A 19,950-nucleotide genomic window follows, 5' to 3' on the forward strand; every position below is an offset into this window, starting at 1 on the left:
CTCGTTGTTGTTGCTGTCGCCTGGCAGATTGTTGCTGTTGTTTGCTTTCTCTAATTGGCCGCAATGATTTTGTTAATTGAAATGATGCTCTGACTATGTAAATTGGTTGCTGTTCTCTGCTGTCTGTTGCTGTTGTCTGTTGTTGTTAATTATGTTTATTTAGCTCATTTACTCATTTACTAATCTATTTTTATTCAACAACTTGGCGAGCATTTGACTTAAAATTGCAATTAATTTCAAAGCCATCTGGCAAACAGAGGACTTTGCTTTTGTTTCATAAACTTGTATATGTATGTGTGTGTGTGTATGTGAGGCTCATGATTTGCTTACATTTGCAACAATTTATTGTGGCTCGCATTAATCTTGCGCAGCAGCTTTTGGTCAACTTCTGACTGCGGTTCGTTGTTAGACAAAAAAACCAAAAAGAAGTGAAATAAAGATTGAGTTTGTGTTTTTAAGCCCTTCTACAAATCGAATGCCTCATTTAAGCCCGTCTGCGGTTTCGTTTGGCCAGATTCATTTTATGGACCCCCACATGCCGCCCTCGGACTGGCGGCGCTGCCCGTTTCGACCCCATCAAGTATTTATCCGGCATTTAAATGGGCAAATGGAAACCGCAAAGCCAACAGCTGCACACTCGAATGCCCCGCAGCCTGATTAGCGTACGCTCTTTACCCAGCAGGCACTTTGTTTATCGAGCTGAGGCCGCAAGTTGTTGATAACCCACAGTCTAGGAGCGGTTTGACATATAGACGACACTCAAATATTTACGCACACCTGGACAAACACAACAGCAGAACTCCAACCTAGCCGACGACACTAACTATTCATTACAGACATTTCGAATTCCTCACAGATCCAATTTAAGTTGTCAATTAAGCCGTTCGCTGTGCACTATAAACTCAGTTAAGTATGCATGTACCTACGAGGTTAATATACCTAATTTCATATATATCGATTATCGATATTTGTTATTGAAAGTATTACTGAATAGAGAGCAATTAAAGTTGTCAACTTATCCACTCAATGTAGGCCATAAGGTCGGCTTCACAACTTCGATTTTATCATTCCTTGGAGCTTATGCCAAATAGAAAATAATTAGAGTTTCGAGCCAAGCCACAAAATCAACAAATTGTTCAGTCAACTAGGAATTTAATATACATAATTTCATATATATTGATCATCGATATTTGTTATTGAAAGTATTACTGAATAGAGGGTAATTAAAGTTGTTAACTAATCCACTCAATTTAGGCTATAAGATCAAGTAAGTATTCAGGAAGCTAATATATATAATTATCGATAACTTATCGATAATTTCATTCCTTAAAGCTTATGCCAAATAGAATATAATTAAATTTGTCTACTAATACTTTCAATATAAGCCCAAATGCACATGTATTTAGGAAACTAGGAAGTTAAAATGTAGAATTGTATACATATCTATATATCGATACATCGATTATTAATACTAGTTACAAAGAGTAGTACTTAAGTAACATTACTCATTAGAACTTCCAACTAAGTAAGAAATGCAGCTAAATTATTTAAAATATATAATTTCATACATATCGATATATCGATGTTCGGTTATCGATACCAGTTGCAAAGAGTATACTGCCAAAAAGTGTAATTAACATGTTCAAAAGCTCAAGCTTAGAATATTTACATCAATTTTGATATTTTCACATTATTAAAGCACTCGTTGTGATGTCTTATAGTTCGGCTAATTAGGCCAATTGAGTAGTTGGCCAATCAATGTCTAGTTTGGCACTTTGCACTTTATTTCTATTAGCTTTTGCAAGTCTCATTTCGCATGCGCTGATTGCATGCACTGATTGACGCTCATAATGGACTTGCCGAAACGAATTGATCCAGCTCCAGCAGACCCTGCTCACACGATGGCCTGCTTTTCTGTTTTTCAGCTTTTCAACTATGACTTTTCAATTTTCGTATTGTCAAGTAAGTGTTTTGTTTCCTTCTTTGCAGCCTGTCGCCTCCGTGCTGACTGCATTTCTCATTTCATTTTACGATGTCGGCTCACACAGGCGCACACACACTTCTTTGATTTTAATTGTATTTCCATATCAGAGGGACGAGGCATTGCCATTGGACTTTGATAATTCAATTGTGAGCTGCTTCCATTAAAACGCTCAGCGAGAACTCTGTTAGGCAGCTATGCCAATTGATGTGGGTGACCTGGAGTGGGGCGAGGGCAGGAGCCCAGAGGCTAGGCTTGGCTAGCTGCCTGTCAGTGTAACGTCGAATGGCGATTCAATTTTTGAGGTGCCATCGAATAATTGAGTTACGCAGTCGGTGCGCCGGGGATCGATAGCATTCCCAAAAATCTGCGCATGCCGTTTGCCATGCGAAAAGTCAGCCATCAATTCATTAATAGCCACCACTTAGAGTGGAATGGAAATTAGTTCCATTGATATGCAGAGCGGCCAGAGACGAACGAACGTATTTGATGAAAATCTACCAACATTTTTATTAATTAGCCGCACTTAAATGAGTTTCCTTTGTGCCGGCGCTTTGGGCGCCAATCAAATATAATTTACCCCACTATTCAATGCACTCGCTCTCTCCCTCTCATTGGCTGCTCTCTCTCTCTCTTTCTGCCTGCAGCTAAGCTGGCAATTTGTAAATTAATAAACTTTGATTCGCATATTTGTGCACATAAAACAAATAAAGTGGTCAACGGACACTGCGAGCTCTGGTTAACGAAACAAAACGAAACGAACCGAAATGCAGCACTGACCAAGCAACAACAACAGCAACTAATATGACAGCTGCAGCCAGCGATAGTGTCAAAAATTTATTAACATGAAAAGCGCATATATAGTCACACCATAAGCCCACACGCACACACACACACATATATATGTATGTTGTATGTAGAGCAATGAATGACTATAGCCAAGTCGAAGCATGCAGACTCTTACAAGCGAGATTGCTCTGAGGGATGTTAGAGGACATGGTGAAGATCTATCTAAACTACAGTTGCGGTTTTAGAGACTGCACAGATTAATTACTTATTGACAGAGAGAGAGAGAAAATATAGAATTTATTTACATTAATCGAGATATATATATTTGATAAATTGTATATATAAATATTATATTTTTGTCTCGCTCTTCGATTTGTATTTTCTCTGCCTGCTTGGAGCCTTCATTTGCTTACTCAAATCGCATTTATTTTTAAAGAGATAAAGGCTTCTAACTTGTGAAAAAAGTCAGCGGAATGGCACTGTACATGTGTATATATTTATATATAATCAATTTATATATAATCAATTTAGGTTAATCTCAAATTCAGTCTTTGTAGAATGCGATCAAATATATTTATATATAAATCCACTCGTTGGCCCAAAAGAGATTATATATACTTTTATATACTTCTTCTATATATATATATATATAAAATGTAGTAGCTTGATCCAGTCATATGCGACATGCATATGGTTTGCAGAGTTGCAATATTTTGGGACTGAGAGACAGACGAAATTGGCTTGAGGACTCAACTCTGGATAATTAATTCATTTAGGCGTATAATTAATATTTCACACTGCGCGATGATAGGATAAATCAGTCTGCGAATGATAATTGCTGGCATTATTATTGGAGTTAATTGGCATGGCCTGCTTCAGGTACTAACGCAAAGCAAATACCCTTCAAATTGCCAGGATCATGTAGGACACATGTCCCATCAGTGCGAGCTCACATACATTTTGATCGATGCGAATCAGTTAAATAACACTCTGGGAATATTTATTTAGATTGCACTGCATTGCGTTGCATGGCAGTTGAGGCTCGTTCAATTGCTGCTGGCAGGCAAATAAAGCGTCAGACGCGCGCGCTGCGACATGTCGGGCAATTGCAATTGCCATTGAAATTTCTATGCCATGCCCCAATGTCATGCAACAGCGATTTGGTGGCCAATGGCGTTGGCGCAGAGACCAAAATTGCGAACGCAACGTTCAAAGCTTTTTACACAAAACCAAACTCAAAAAGTATTTATTTAATTTGTATTTTTGCTTCTAACCTAATTTCAATTTAATCTGCCTACGCCTACGCCTATGGCTACGGCTTTTCCCAGGTCCAGTCCCTCAACTCATTTAGTTGGACTAATTAATGGGCCATTTAACCATATGCATGCACAATGCGAACGAAACATATTTCTTTGCAGCTGTCACGGGCTGCCTCACCGCCCCCACATGGCCGATTTGATTTTATTTCGATGGCAGATTTGCGGCTGCTGCAGCAGTTGCAGATGCAGTTACAGTTGCAGTTGCAGTTGCAGTTGGCGTTTAATTAAATGGCCACTGCTGACAGTGGCCGTGTCACAGTCAGTTGGTCGGGCAGTCAATCAGCAAACTCCAAATGCTATCCACAACAACGGACAATCGTTTGGTCACAAATGATTACGTATACGCAGTGTTGGTCGCGGCAGCTGCTGCTGCTGCTGCTGCTGCTACTGCGACTGCGGCTAACGTTTGCTTGTTGCTCGCTAATTGAAAATTTATGCTGCGTAATTGTTGTTATTGTTTTCGGCCAGCCTTCACAGTTACACTAAATGCTAAAGTCGCATTAGAATCTACGCCCGACTCCCTTCTTGCTTCCTAACTCCCTCTCTCGCTCTGGCTGAATGTGCTTAATGAAAAACGTCCGTTATGTAGAGCAGAGTATTACCTTGATTGATCAAACAGTGATTTATGAGCATAACTCAATTTGGTAAAGACAGATTATTGTTGCCTACCGCCAAGCATGTTTCGCGACGAGCGCAATAAAAAGTGCTAAATATAATGCAAATCAATTTGATTGTACGACTTCACATGAGAGGCAGCTGTCAGGCAGAGATGTCGAGCGATGTGACGAAAGTGAGGTCAGGTCAAAATGTAAGGTGTAAATGCTTGATTACATTTGGCCAAAGGCACTTCACGTCTAATGACAATGGCAGCCAGTTGGCTTGGAGTTGAGCTCACAATAGGCCCAGGCGCAAGCACTTCGCATCTTCGTCAATGTCAGTAAATAATTTTTCACAGCCTCGGCCAATGAGAAATGATGGCGGCGAAAGCAGCGGTGCTCAGTCCTTGTTGACATTTGGCAGAGTGTGAAAACTGAAAAGTGAAAAGCAAAAAGCGAAAAGCGAAAAGCGAGCAGGCGTCATTAAAATTTAAGGACTAGCCGCATTGCCACAACGCTTTGCCGTTGCATAAGTACACGAGCGCCGACTGTGAGCCGACCTGACGTCCAGCCCTTTAAGCGGCAGCCCCAACTTGAATTTCATTTACGTTTAAAAGCCATTTTTAATTTGTTTCACTTTTTATCTCGCTCGCTCGCACGCTCGCCCTCTTTCCCTCTCTCTCTCTCTCAGTGTGTATTGTGTACTTTGGCGTCGGTACTTTTTTCTATACCGTAGTCGGATTTGAAGTCATTAAGTCAGCTTTGTTACGCTTCAATGCCTACGGCGTAGCAGACAGCATGCCCCACCTCCACAGCCACCGACCCCTATCCAGCCCGCTCTCATTCTCTATCTCTCTCTGTCTCTCTCGCTCTTTTAAAGTTACGCGGGTGGCTACAATTAAATAAAAACTGAGCCACGTTTAAGTTGAAATCTTCTGCTTCATTTCTCTCTTTCCCTATCTCTCACTCTATCTCTCTCTATCGCTCACTCTCTCTGTCTCTTTCATTTTTCATCAGTGGGCCATAATGGAGCAAAATAATTTGGCAACAAAGCGGCCAGTTGCAAAAGAAAAGCAACAGCAGCAACAACAACAGCAACAACAGCAAAGAGTACTCATAATTGCGCACTAAACGCCATTGGACATTTTTGTGTGCTCGGGACCTTAATGAGGAGTCCGGCATCCAGCTGGTCAGCAGCTGCAGCTGCCACGGCCGCTGCCGCCGCCAGTGCCATAAAAATCTCGGCAACAACAATTGTCGCAACAACAACAGCAACAGCGAAAAAAAGTTAATTTATAAGTGTTTTCCAGCAAAGAAAAATAAAATAAAAATTGGTTGTTCGTTAAGGCAACTGTGGCGCAAGCAGCGAATGCCTTATAAAAGCGCATTCCAAGCCAAACACCAAAAACAAAAAACAGTTAAAGAGTGCTCCACTCGGGCGTGGCAGACGCCCAAGAATACTTTATTACGATTGATGAGCTGCACATTCTTAAAAGAAATGGAAATGGAAGAGCGAAAGTCCATAAAGTCTATGTTGACTACATAAATAGCGCAGACTTTGGACTGGTCTGGCCTGGGCGCAGATCTTCATTAGATAAGATCTTGGATTTTGCAATAAATATATATTTCATTCAAATAGAAAAGTCAAGCTAAGCCATGCATGCAGGGACTGAAGAGGGAATTTCTGAAAGACTATATAAATCAGTCTATAAAGTATATATTAAATATATATGGTCTACAGTAGAGGTCTGTGAAGAGCAGAGCTTTTGTTTATGTATTTATTCAGGGATATTCTTGATTACCTATTCTGAAGATGAGGCCAACTGTCTTTTGCATAGCTTCTGATATAAAACGACTGGCTGTCACTTGAGTACTGTATGATATATAGTAAAGGGCACATTCCTTTCCTTAGCATGTGATCAAAGAATACTTTGTTTGAGCAAACTAGCTTGGGCACAGCTTCCAACAAGGCACTTCGAGCAGTGTGTATCGTGTCTAATCACATTTTTATTTTCAATTTCTATGCATTTTCCCTTTGATTATTATTATTTGAAAATTAATGTATACATTTTGAGCAACAATACAATACTTAAAGACTCAACTCATTGTGTTTTCCTTGCTCCTTCTTGAAATGAAAGGAGCTTATAGGATTTAGAGCGATGCCTGCTGGAAAATTACAATGCGCTTTTGTGTGCTAGACTTAGTAAGTGTTCGGTCTGATATTGTGAATTATAAGTGCTACTTTAGTTAGAATTTGCTTGGAATGAGCTGGATTAGAAATAGTTTCTTATTGCTTAGTTATTTATTCGCAATATGTTGCTTTATCTAATGGTGATTTGCTTTGAGAGATAAGACAAAATCATATCAGTAACTTAATATTGAGCTGCCTTTAAGTTTGAGCAAAGTTGCATACATTTGGTCGTAACTAGCAGAAGTTGAGCAAGAAATCACATGTGATGACACGAACTGAAAGTGAGATTTGGCTGCCACGCTGACGAGTGAAGCATATGAAAACTGTATTTGCTTGGCAGAGGCAACTCGACGGCTGCTTAATACACAATGGAATCTATGCTAAGGCTGAGCCGATGTAAAACAATCGAGATTAGTGAGAGTGTTAACAAGTGGGTGACTGTTTGCTCATATTTGTGTAGGACGCTTGCAGTTTTTATGATCAACTGGAAAATGGGTTCACAATGAATGCGAGTAATTAAAAACTTTGTGCGAAATTCAATTTTCTCTTTCAAAGGGACACTGGCAAATAGCGGAAATGCTGCTGCAGCTGTAGCTGGAGTCTTAGCTTTAGCTTTAGCTCGAGCTCAACCTTCAGCAGCTTAGAGTCAACGGACAGGCTCTCATCTGCCAGAATTTTAAGCTTGTGTCAACAGCAGCAGCAACGGCAATTGCTAGAGCAAGAGTGCGCATTGTTTTCTTGCCTGTCAACTCTAGTACGCACAGAGTTGTCGCACTTTGTAAATAACGTTCAAAATGAAATGGCTGCAATGCAATAAGCGTAACAGAACGTAACAGACTAAGCCATATAACTAACTATGCTGTGTGTGTGTGTTCGAGGGTGTGCGTGTGTGCATTCTGCAATTAATTTCGATTAAATGCCATCTCAGAAATATTTTGCGAATTGCTGTAAAACAATGGACCATCTACACCTACGCAATGGGCAATTGGCCAAATCTATAATTGCCCCCTTAGACAGTCAGACAAATTTAAGCAGCTTAAGACCCATATATGCATATATATATTTATGCCTGGCTCAAAGGCAGAGCCAATGCAACTTCGAATACACCGGAGACATTACATAGGCCTGAACACATGCATATTCATATATATATAGACGAGTATATGTGCACATGTGTGTGCGAGAATCCTGAATGCTCAGCCGCTGCACACGTTGTCTCTGCTGACCAAATACAATAATATGTATCATAATAAGTGCTACACACACACACGCACACACACACACAACTTACATGCTTTACATGTTTGTTTCGTTAGGACAGCTGAGCAGCTAATATTGTGTGTCAATAGGCAGGCCTTGTATATTCTTAAAGTATTTACTTTTGGCACTACTCATTTCTCAAATATTTAAAAGCCTAATTGAACTGAAAGAAACTGTTAGAAATTGTTAGTAGTCAAGCTATAATTAGAGCTGTTGAGCCTAGAAATGCTGCTTATAGTCGACTAATTCCTAAGCCCAAGCGCATGCTCAGCTTTTCGCTTGCGTTGCGAGAATCTAAACTTTGATCAGTCTGAAAGCAAATCATTTAGTTTTGTGATATTGGCAAGTGAAAACTTACACAAGACATCATGAAGTACAAATTCAGCTTCGGCACAAAATTTGATCAGCTAAAAGTTCTACTAGCGAGATGCAGCAAAGCAAGGTTTAAAAATGATTTTGATTTGATACAAATATAAACGTATGTACTCTATAAAGCTAAGGATATCTTGTTATATTTGTGAAGTATCCATAGCCATTGAATGCCAACGTAGTTATTGCCTCAAGCATCGACATATTTTAATCATATTTCAAGTAGAGTAAATCGACTCTGCTTATATAGATATATGTATGTATATATATATATATATACGCGTCGAGTTGTTAACGTGAATGGTCGTTAAAGTTGTTAACAAATTTCGAACTGATATGACAACAACTGAGTCGGCATCGAGCTGGAATGTCTGCCATGTTGCATGCCACAGCGGCGAGGCTAATTCAACTTTGCCTTTGAAGCCTTTTTGAAAAGTTTGAAATGCCAAGTGTTAAATGCCAGCGCAAATGCATGAAATGCGATGCGAAAGCCGAAGCTCTAGCGGCAGTCGCAGTCGCTGCCGCAGTCGAGGCCGTGGCCGAGGCCGAGGCCGAGGCTGAAGCCGACCCCGATCCCAACCCTGACGGCGACCTCGACTCTTCTCTCATAAATTCTGGTCCAACTTAATTACAAGCATTTAATGCGCTTCCTGTGCAATAAAAAATTCGATAAAATATATAAATTTGCAAATTTGCTGCAACTGCACCTGGCTGTTCATGCAAATACCTCACACACGCGCACACACGCAGCCAGAGGCCGAAATAACGGTTCAGCTGGCAGGCGTCGCCATTTTGTTGTGCCATTTTACAATAATTTTTTCGTTCCTTGTTTTTCTTTTGACTTGATACAAAGCGAGCACTGTAAAAGTTGCAAAAAGCGCGCCACTGAAGGAATTTTCGAATTTCACAGAGAAAACTGTGGGATTCAATTAATTTGCTGGCTGCTGGGCTATGCTCGATAAATAAATGCATTATGAACAGCAAGTGAAATGTCATCAACTGCGAGCGCACACAGACAAAAACATATTGCCGACTGTGAATTGAGGGGGTGGGGGGCGGTGGGGCAGGGGGCGCGAGTGGGCAGAGGTGCCACAGGTGCACCGCATATTGCGCGGGCCACAAAAACAGAATCTCCTATTAGATGTGGCTCGCTGCGCCATTGCATATTAAACTGATGCGGCAATAATGCCAAATGCAGTTTTTTTTTTCAGTGCAGCGGCGCTTTCAAAGGGCCGTAAGACGAGGTGCAATGAAAAAATTAACATGCCAGCTAGCAAAATCGATTTAATTCCGTTTGGCACAAATATTTGCTCAGCCAAAGGGAATAATATAAAACTTTATATTTGTTGCATGCGGCATGCGGCATGCGGCATGCGGCATGCGACAAGCAGCTTATTGCATTGCAATTGTGGGGCAATTCTATTGTGTTCGAAATGGCAACGAAGTGGGGCCTCGCAAAATAATCGTGCATCAAGAGAAACCCGCTCTCTAAGCCCACAGTCCAGCAGCAGCCATAACAATATTATATTAGCTCAAGGGAAAAAGAGAGGCAGCCTGAGGAGGCAGTCCATAGCTGTCATTAAATTAATTCACTCAATCTTTATATTATTTTATATAAAATTAATATGGCAAAGTGTTGGGCAATGCCGGATTATATTTGTATAATCCATTTGTATTTTTTTTTTTATATTTTTTTTATATGTATATATAACATATGTCAAACCTTTCGACTGCAATATGAATAGACACATGCAGAAGGGCGAAAAAATTTAAGCGCTTTACAGATATTTCTACAAAATTGAAAAAGTTTCTTAAAAAATATACAAATATTGAATTTTGTTGGGCTTGACTAAATTTTTGATATATTTTACAAATAACATAAAAGATATATATGCAATGTATATAAAAGTATATATATTCACATGTCAGCTAACAAGTTCTGAGGCATTTTTATTCAAGTTTTTCAACTTCAGCGCATTCAGGACAGCATTGGATGAGACTGCGCTCGTCCTAGTCGGAATGCTATCCCTGGAGTACCTGGTGACCGAATTCTCACGAATCTGTGCGAGGCAGAAATATAAGGCCGATTGAATAGCATCACACGTTGGCAAAGAAGGTGGCTCACTGAAGACATGCAGTGAGGCGCGTGTACTCCCGGAACTGGAGCCCTGGCACGGCGATATTCATGGTTATTTTGCTCTCCGCCAACAGATATTTCCGCAGCGACTTGAATTTTGGCTAGGCCATGATGACACTGTGGCGTGTGCCTGATGTAGCAGAGGACTAGTGGAAGACGCTAAACGCATAATTCTCAAATGCGGAAGGTAGCTGGCGTAGAGGCGACGTCCATCTCTATCAGAGCAGAGTCTAATCAGCTCCTTCACAGCCACAACAGTCACGGAGAAGCTCTGCAGTTGAGTGGAGCAGAAAGCGAGTTCTCACAGCAATGCTTACTTAATATTAGTATTTTAACTAAATAAAAAACAAAAAACGGGACACACTTGGATGACTATTGATACAGTAATCATATCTCGTCCGCTGAGATCTTGCAAATTGAAATCGCATCGTTTGGGCTAGCAGAAATGTATCTATAACAAAATTTTGGGTATGTGTGACTCTCATTCACACAAAGGCTATGAATTTAAATATATATATATGGAAAAAAGTACTATTGTGAGCCCTAATCAAAAGCTCGTTATTAAAGTTGATGAACGTTGCGCGCGGTGCCGTTGTCTGACTAGATATTCTATCTTTGTGCCTGTGTGGGGGTGTGTGTGAGTGTAATTAATTATTTAATAAACAATTAACTGTTACTCACAAATGGCGACTGGCGCTGCAAAGCACCGTTAGAATGCAGCATGAGAGCGCATATTACGTATACGCAGCATTAAACGTGACAGGAATATACGAAAGCAAAGCGAAGCATAGTAAGTGTTGACTGCTGTCTCCTTGTCTCCCATGATCTCTATGACGCCAAGCCTTACCGCCCCGCCACGCCCCCGTGCCATCACAATCGGTCACATGACAGTTTTATCGACTGCGTCCAATGCAATTACAAGTTTTAAATAATAAAAAACAGCATCACCTGAGTCCATGAAATGTGATTTTGCATTGAACACATGACATGACGCATCTATACATATATAAATATATACATATATATATATATATATATATAAATATATATATATATATATATATATATATGTCTGTGTGTAATTTGTAGGGAAGGTTGCTTATCGCCACTTAAACATTTATAAGGCCTGATTGTTGCTCAGCTTACAAGCAGGAAATCATATTATTGTCTACACAAACAAATATATTTAAACAATAAATGAACAAGAACTGCGAGTACAATGCGGCTCGCTGTTCGATATGGAAAATGGTCTGTGCATATCGAGCTGGATCTCATAATTAGTTAATTCGCAGCTGAAGCAGAATCGCAAATTATTTTGGCAAAAACAATTGAAATGACGATTTTCGCGAGTTGCGTATACGCCACATAATCCACGGCTCAATTAATGGCAATTGACATAAAACGTTATTTACTTCAAAAGACGCGAATACAATGGGAATAAGTAATTAATTCACTTAATACGCACTTTTCCAGGCTCATCAGCGAGTTGCTGGCATCGACTTTTGCCAAGCAGCAAACAACAAAAGACATTTAAGAGTCTCTCAGCTCTTTTAATAATTTAATTAGCAATGCTTAATAGATGAAGATGAAGATGAAGAGATGAAGCTCACAAAATAGAATAAGAGGGCTAGCAGAAGTCTTAAGACTTTTAGGCATAGCCTTTGGTAGAGCAAGCAGCTCAAGCACTTTTCTCATTGTCTGCATTAAGTTGTCTGAAAAGCTTAAGTCTTTCAAATACACTTTAAAACTGACTTAAGCTTGATCTTTGCGACCTTAGGCGAGAAATATTCATCTTTGGAAAAAGTCATTGATTAGAGCTTAATTAACTCACATGGCTTCCTGCTTTCCCTCAAGGTGATGCCAACAAAAACATAATCAACCCAATTGCAGCAAAACTCTCAAGCAACTCTCAAAATACAATTATAAACAAAGACGCAAGCACTTCATCAGCAGACCCCACATGCAAATGCCTACAGAGTATCTCCTTGTCGAATGCTACCCGACATTCCTACAGCATTCTTACTCGTTTTCTCTTGTTGCATGAGTGTGTGTGTGTGTGTGTTGATCTGGTGGTGCACATGCACTGTGATTATTGTTGTTTTGATGTTGCTGTTGTTGCTGTTGGTTGGCTGCTGTCGCAGCTTAAAACGGTGATCGCCGGTGCCAGGCACCGAGTGCTGAACGAGAAGCAAAAAAAAATAAAACACAACAATAACAGAAAGAGGGAAAAAATAACGAAAAACAGCAATAACAACAAATACACACACGCACACACAACGCGCGCACACAAAGAGGCAATAAAGAAACGCCGACAACAACAACGAGAAAATATTGTTTATAGCAAGCGAGCAGCAACAACAATGAAACGAACTAAAGCAAGAAAATACCTTGCCGATCAAGCACGAGACAACGAGAGGGAGTGAAGGAAAGCGGAGTAAGAGAACGAGCCACAGAGAGACAGAGAAACAGACAGATACAGAGAGAGAGAGAGAGAGAGAGGAGCACGAGCGAGAGACGTGCCATGTGACCGACCGAGGCGACGCTGTGGTTGAGGCAGCAAAAAAAAAAAACAAAACAAAAAAAAAAACGACAGACCAGTCGACCTATGGCTGTTATTACCGGCATCACACGCCTTCCGAGCAGCCACCCCCAAGCCCCCTTAGCTTGCACCCTCCCTTGCCGCCCCATGCCCAACCTCCACAAACATATCATCAACGAACCGAATCGTCGCTACAAACAGCGACTAACGATACGCAACGCAAATGGAGACGAAACAAACAAACAAACAACAACAACAACAACAATAACAACAACCGGCCGGCTAGCCGGAGTCAAGTCAGTGGGAGGGGGGCAGCGGTAACAGGCAGCAGCCAGCAGGCAGCAGGGAGCCAACCAAGCGCAAAGCGCAACGTCGCTGCTGACGTTAGCAGTGATGTCAGCAGCAGCTACTACGCCGACAGCGGCTGCAGCAACAAAGCAGCGCTGCCCCAAAGTGAGCGGCAAAGTGGATGCCAACTTGTTATGTTTGAGTGTGTGTGTGTGTGTGTGAGTGTGGAACTTGCTACAAGTTGCTGTTGTTGCTGTTGGAAATGCAGTTAAAACTGGTTTCGGTCGCCTCGCCGCATTGTAATTTGCGACGCTGTTGACACAGGTAATCTAATAGGCAAAGCTACTCAGACTCAAACAGAGTCGCAGACGCAGACGCAGGCTCTGCCTCTGGCTCTGGCTCTTAGCCAGGCAACTGCAATTGCTGATCTGATCTGCCCACGGCCAAGTTTTGGTTGCATTTGCAGTTTCACTCGCAGCGACCACGCAGCTATTTTGCTTCTTTCCTCATATTTTCGCCTCGTTATTGAAGTTGGCTTTCGATTCTCAAGATTGGCCAAAACATAATTCTCTAAGACAGCCCAAACCTTGTCGATCAGCTTATTGAGTTGCCAATGATCTATACCCTTGATCATGTAACTTGATCTCCCATAGATTCCATCTAAGATTCCATTTTGCATCTTCAAGATTTCACTCTTAATTTAGAAGAATCGATAATTGTTTTTCAGAAATAACAAAGGTGGGCTTGGTCGATCGGAGATTGGATGACTGCGACGTACTCAGTCTTGCATACGTTTTCTGCTTCATCCACGAATTTGATTGTGTGTCGGAAAGGTTATTTACTCTTTTGGTGCTCGCAGCAAACTTGTTTCTGATGTAGATTTATGATCGCCTTTGCCGAGATTACGTCACGCACATGCGATCTGAGATATACGTATGCTGCAGTCCAAACTTCCTCTGGAGTGAGCATATCCCAGCTCTGTGAATGCTGTGAGAGCTGGGCTTCTAAGCCTTATAGCCCTCTCTGCTTCCCACGTCTCATTAGAGACTTTTCTAGGCTGGTCTAGGAACATTTTGTTAGGCTTAAACTCTTAAGCTCGTATTATCCTGGGATGGAGCCTGTGCCATCGCTGTCATTAGTGCTTATTGTAGTCCCCCATATCTTTCGTTGCTTACAAATGATACCCAATCATTCATGAATCAAAAAGAGACTGAGACAACATATTATTTTTCTGTCGTCTAGTCTAAGCCAACTGTTAAGTGATGCAGAAGCCGTTTATTGTGAGCTTTTTGGCCCATTTCCTAAAGAAGTAGATTAATGTGTGGTATATTCCATATGCCAGAGGCGTATGCGTTACAGGTACTCGAGCAGCTGCCATCGGTTGACAACCTCTCAGCTCCGCCTTCTGCTCTGCAATGGGCCAAGCCAAGCCAAGCCAAGCCAAGCCAAGCCAAGCCAAGCCACTTCTAACTAATTTCGCCCACTCGCTTCACAGAGTCTTAAAGAACTGCTGCATGTGACTTGTGCATGAATATGGGCCCAACAAGAGGCATCAACGTCGCTGTATGTGTGCGTTTGAGTAGCATGCAACCACAGCGAAAGCCGAGCTCAAAGCTCTCATAAAAGTTGTTGGCTCGGTCAAAGTATTAGCAAAGTTATTTGCCCGCAACGGGCAGCCGCAAAAGCAGCAGCAGCGGCAACAGCAACAACATCACAAGGCAGCATGCACATAGAGACCCATTCACACACACACACACACTCACACACACACACACACACAAATACTGCAATTAACTTTGCGGTCACCAGACGAACAGCCCAACCACCCACTGGCCATTGCCTTTGTGTCTCTGCACTCGTGCTTGTGCTGCAATAGAAGAAGCAGCCAAAGTAGCAGCAATGCTGCCGCTGCTACAGCTGCTGCGGTTGCAACTGCAACTGCAACAGCAATTGCAATTGCAATTGCTGTTGCATCTGCTGCATCGACAGCAGCAGCGACTGCGATTAAAGGCCAAACGACAACCAAAAGAGCATTCGAGTTTTACCTAGATCTGTAAGCAACGTATGCATACATACACATACATGCATCGTACATACCTATGTAAGTAAGTATGTATGTCTGTGTGTGTGTGTGTGTGTGTGTGCCTGTGCGTTTTGTGTAAGTGCTGCGTGCCAGTGCACCTCACCCACACTTGAGTCGTCTTTCTCACTTCAGCGAAGCGTATCAAACTTTCTCAAATCTGAAGTTACCGAATGTCTGCCAGATTAGCTGATTGACTGATTGATGGACGGAAGAACTATCTGATTGAATGGCTCAGCGCATTGACTGACTGATCGATCCCTGAACTGATAGGCAGTCAATCAGTTAGAGAATCGATTCACTGCAACGCTGATTGACGGGTTAACAGTTGATTGATGACACATAATTGCTTGACTGACTGATTGAATTATAAGTCTATAGCCTATGCGGCTAAATAAGTGAGATTAAGTAACTGATTGACTGATTGACGGAGTGATTGATTAACTGATTGAGAGAACGTTTGGCTGGCTAATTCAATGATTGACTAACTGACGTAATTACAGTTTTTGTGTTGATTATCAGATTGACAGACTATCAATCAAATGTGCTCAGTATGTGATTAACTAGCTGACTGATTGAGTGAAGGAATGATTGATTGACTGACTGATTTGCTTACAGACTGATGAATGCCTGTCCTGGATTGATGGAGTGACTTACTGACTGACTAGCTGGAAGACTAATTAGCTGACTGATTGACTATTAGGCTGATTGATGGACTCACTCCCAGTCTCATTAGGATCTGTATAAAGCAGCACTCTGAAAAGCGCGATCTACGGCAAACTTTGGTCAGGGACACTTTCAGTTCAAAAAGTATTACGTGGTTAATTGAATGCATTTAAATGAAGCAAAAAGTTGTAATACTCAAATGGAAGCGTCCAACAAAACGTTTGGTTGCTTTTCTTTTCTGTTTGAGGCTTTTGATTGTGGTTTTCGAAATGTTAAATAAATAGAGGAAGGGCAAAAAAGAAGCAGAAAAAGAAAAGGAAAAGTCGCGTGACGCGTTGCCACAAAAGAAGGAGAGAAAAATATGTTGAAGCTGGTGCGAATTAAGCAAACTGCGAGTTGTATGCTCAGAGCTGTATACTAGAGCCGAGCAACGCCGGTTATTAACTGCTTGAACAACAATGTAACAAAAGCGATTCATGGGAATGCATATTTTGGTCTTTCCCGGCGGATTATGTAAGGCACGTTAGAAACATGATGACTGTGTGCGTCATAAACAAAACGTATCCGCGGAGCCAAAGCCCGTCACTCTGTCAGCTAGTCAGACAGTCAGACAGTCAAACAGTCAGACTGTCACAGATGCAGCTTCAGGTGTTGGCTTGGCTGTTGCCGGGCTGAATGGGTGTCAGTCTGTAACTAGCACATTGATATTGATGCGAACAGCGCAGCAGCAGCAGCAGAAGCCGTTGCATTCTCGCCACTGTCTGTCATATGGAAACTGGAATTTGAATCCGGTTGCGTTAGCTTGCCCGTCCGTCTGTCCGTCTGCTCGTCCGTCTGTTCGTCAGTCCATCCGTCTGTCAGTCGGTGTCGTCCGTTTGCCTTTTGTCGTCTGATTTGCCTCTCGGTCTCTCCACTTTGGCAAATTTTGTTGTATACTATTTATTAAATGCCATTAAAGCCATTTCTTTCCTTTTGCCTCTTTTGGCGCCAGCCACCCATGCATCAGTGTGAGCGATAAACAGAGAGAGAAAGAGAGACAGAAAGAGAGAGCGAGAGGAATAGGGTTGGGGCTAGTGCATACTAGAGAGCGTGTTGTCAGGTTTGTGCCAAAGCTCTGCTCAAATGTCAAAAGGTACAAACAACACTCACACTCACACAGCCAGACACAGCAGACATATAAGAGGAGCACAATAATAACAGCATGGAGCGCAATCAACAAATTGCATTAAATGACTTTGTGTTGCTGTTTGATTGTTGCCGTAGTAGCTGCAGAAACTTCAACAACAACAACAGCAACGAGAGCTGTCAGTTGCAGAAAGGAAAAAAGAAGAAAGAAACCAAAGCGAAATGGGAAGTGAGAGAAACTGCACATTGACTGGCTGTTTGTCACGCTGTTTGTCACATGACTGCACTAAACTTGCACTTGGCCAGCAGAGTGCGAGTGAGAGAGCGACATGAAAAGGGGGAGATCGACAGCGAGAGTGAGAGAGACTCACGAGCTGAGCTAAGCTAAGCTAGGCAAGGCGAGCTTTTAATAACTAAATAAGCGATTATGACGGCCATTCAAATCAGTCGCTTACCGCATGGGCAGATTCTGAATTTACATGTACACACACACACACATGCACATCTTTATGTGTGTCTGGGCATTAATATAACTGCTTTCTATTTAGAGATCCACTTAAAACAATTTGATCATCGTCGCTATAACGCTTGCCTCGCGCTATCAAGTTCTTGCCCCTGACTGGCTATAGCTAACGATATATGTATGCGTGCCACACCCGAGTGCCTGACTGCCTGCATCAAGGGCGCGAAACACAAATCTGTTGCGCGCACATTAAACTTTTCACTTAATTAAAATCAACGGCAACGGCAACGGCAACTGCAACAACAACTGCAGCATGCCGCCCCTGTATTTCACACACACGCAGACAGCAGTTTTTCGCCATCTCATGTGTCTGGACACTAATAGTCTATACGTATAGTTAACAGGAACAACTACACACATACAGACAACATCTATAACATTTTTTGTTGTCGTCATTCTCCCGTTCTCGCCAAAAACGTGCCGTGCCGGGCGCTCTCTATGTGAATAATGACTCGAAATTGCGCTTATTAAGACTTCCTGATTCATAATTTCGGGCAGCGGCAACAACTAGTGCACACACACACGCAGACACACACACACACACACAGAGAGAGAGACATACATTTACAAACATTATTTTAAGGGCGAGCTAGCAGCAGCATCTAAAATTTATCCAAAGGCAGCAAGAGCAACACTGCTAAGTGGGTGACTGTGTGTGTGTGTGTGTGTGTGTGTGTGAGTGTGAGTGAGTATGAGTACATACGGGTGTTCGAGTTTCATATTAAGATTCTTGTACTACCTTAAAAGATTTGATAAATGTTATATGAAATCGAGAATGAATGTTTTTATGGTCAAGCGAAACTTCAATGTGGTTGTAACTTGGCTTAAACAAAACAATTTCTTAAATTTATAATATATATATAAATAGTTATACTGTTTTGCCCTTGACGTTTGACATAATTTCTTTAGTTTTTTGTCTTTCAGCATTTTATCAAAAGTTTGCGCCCGCAGCAAAACTTTATGCGGCTTGGTTTATCCCACCCTCAATTTTCAACTTTCTCTCTTTCTCTTCACTAGTCATTATCTATAGCTCTGTCTCGCTCTCTCTCGCTCTCTCTGTGTTTCACAGACTTTTCCTACATATACATACATATGTATATGTTAAACTGTGTGACTTGCTGTTGGTCATGCTGCGGGTGCAGATTTTTAGAGCAGCGACCGCCTGCTCTCTGGCATGGAGTATAGCCATGTGGTCATCATGTTGCTCTATAAGTTTTTAATATTATTAAAATGCATTTAAAAATGTGCTTATGTGCAGCATTAGCATGGCAACCGTTTGGCTTCTGGCACACAGAGCTTGGCACAAATCGAATTAGGAACTTTATCTTAGCTTGATCTTCCAAAGAGCTAAAGTTCTTCGATCACATTTATAAAGCCAAGAATCGTAGCCAAAAATCAATTGCTGTGCACAATTCACAGTAGGCGGTTTTGATGATGGGCGTGGCATGGCCAACAATCTTGTCTAAGTTATGCAAGAAACAATTTGCATACAAATTGCCAGAGAGACAACAAGATTGGATTTGCCGAGCAATTTATGCAATAAAAAGAATTCTTAATTGGAAAATAGTCAAAAGTAAAATTCGAAACATCTAAGTCTAAAATTAGTAAGCCAAAGGCAGCTGAGACAGACAAGTTTTCTCACTGCCCCAAACTCTTTGTCAATGATTGGAAACTGTGCGAATGCATGGAACAGGCAGGAGGAGCGTGGCGCAGCCTATACACATATATGCCTGTATATATGTATATATATTCTTGATCTGCAGCAGAAGCTGAGTCCATCTCGACATGTCTATATATGTACAGCTAACTGCTTTATTTCTCAGTTATCTCTTGTAGACTACAAAGAGTATTTTAAGTAGTTCAAGCTTATCGAGCTGTTATCTATCGATAACCTATTATAGTTATTTGTTATCGATACATATTGATATGTTCAGACTGGAAGGCCAATATATTAACGATATGTTCAGACTGGAAGGCCCATATATTCACGATCGATAGCTTATGCTATTACTCTGTTGCCGATAAGGATATCAAATTTGAAATGAATTTTCTAATATTGAATAAACAGACAAAGAACATTATATTTA

General features: G+C 41.4%; 1 protein-coding gene across 1 annotated transcript in view; it reads right to left on the reverse strand.

Moving 5' to 3' along the window:
• Nucleotides 1-19,950, reverse strand: part of LOC111596530 (low-density lipoprotein receptor-related protein 2) — a 112,039-nt gene that overhangs the window by 91,748 nt on the left and 341 nt on the right. The gene's annotated exons all lie outside the window — the stretch shown is intronic.

Source organism: Drosophila hydei, unplaced genomic scaffold (assembly GCF_003285905.1).
Source record: "Drosophila hydei strain 15085-1641.00,03,60 unplaced genomic scaffold, DhydRS2 tig00000343-arrow-arrow-pilon, whole genome shotgun sequence".
In the NCBI taxonomy this organism is placed as follows: domain Eukaryota; kingdom Metazoa; phylum Arthropoda; class Insecta; order Diptera; family Drosophilidae; genus Drosophila; species Drosophila hydei.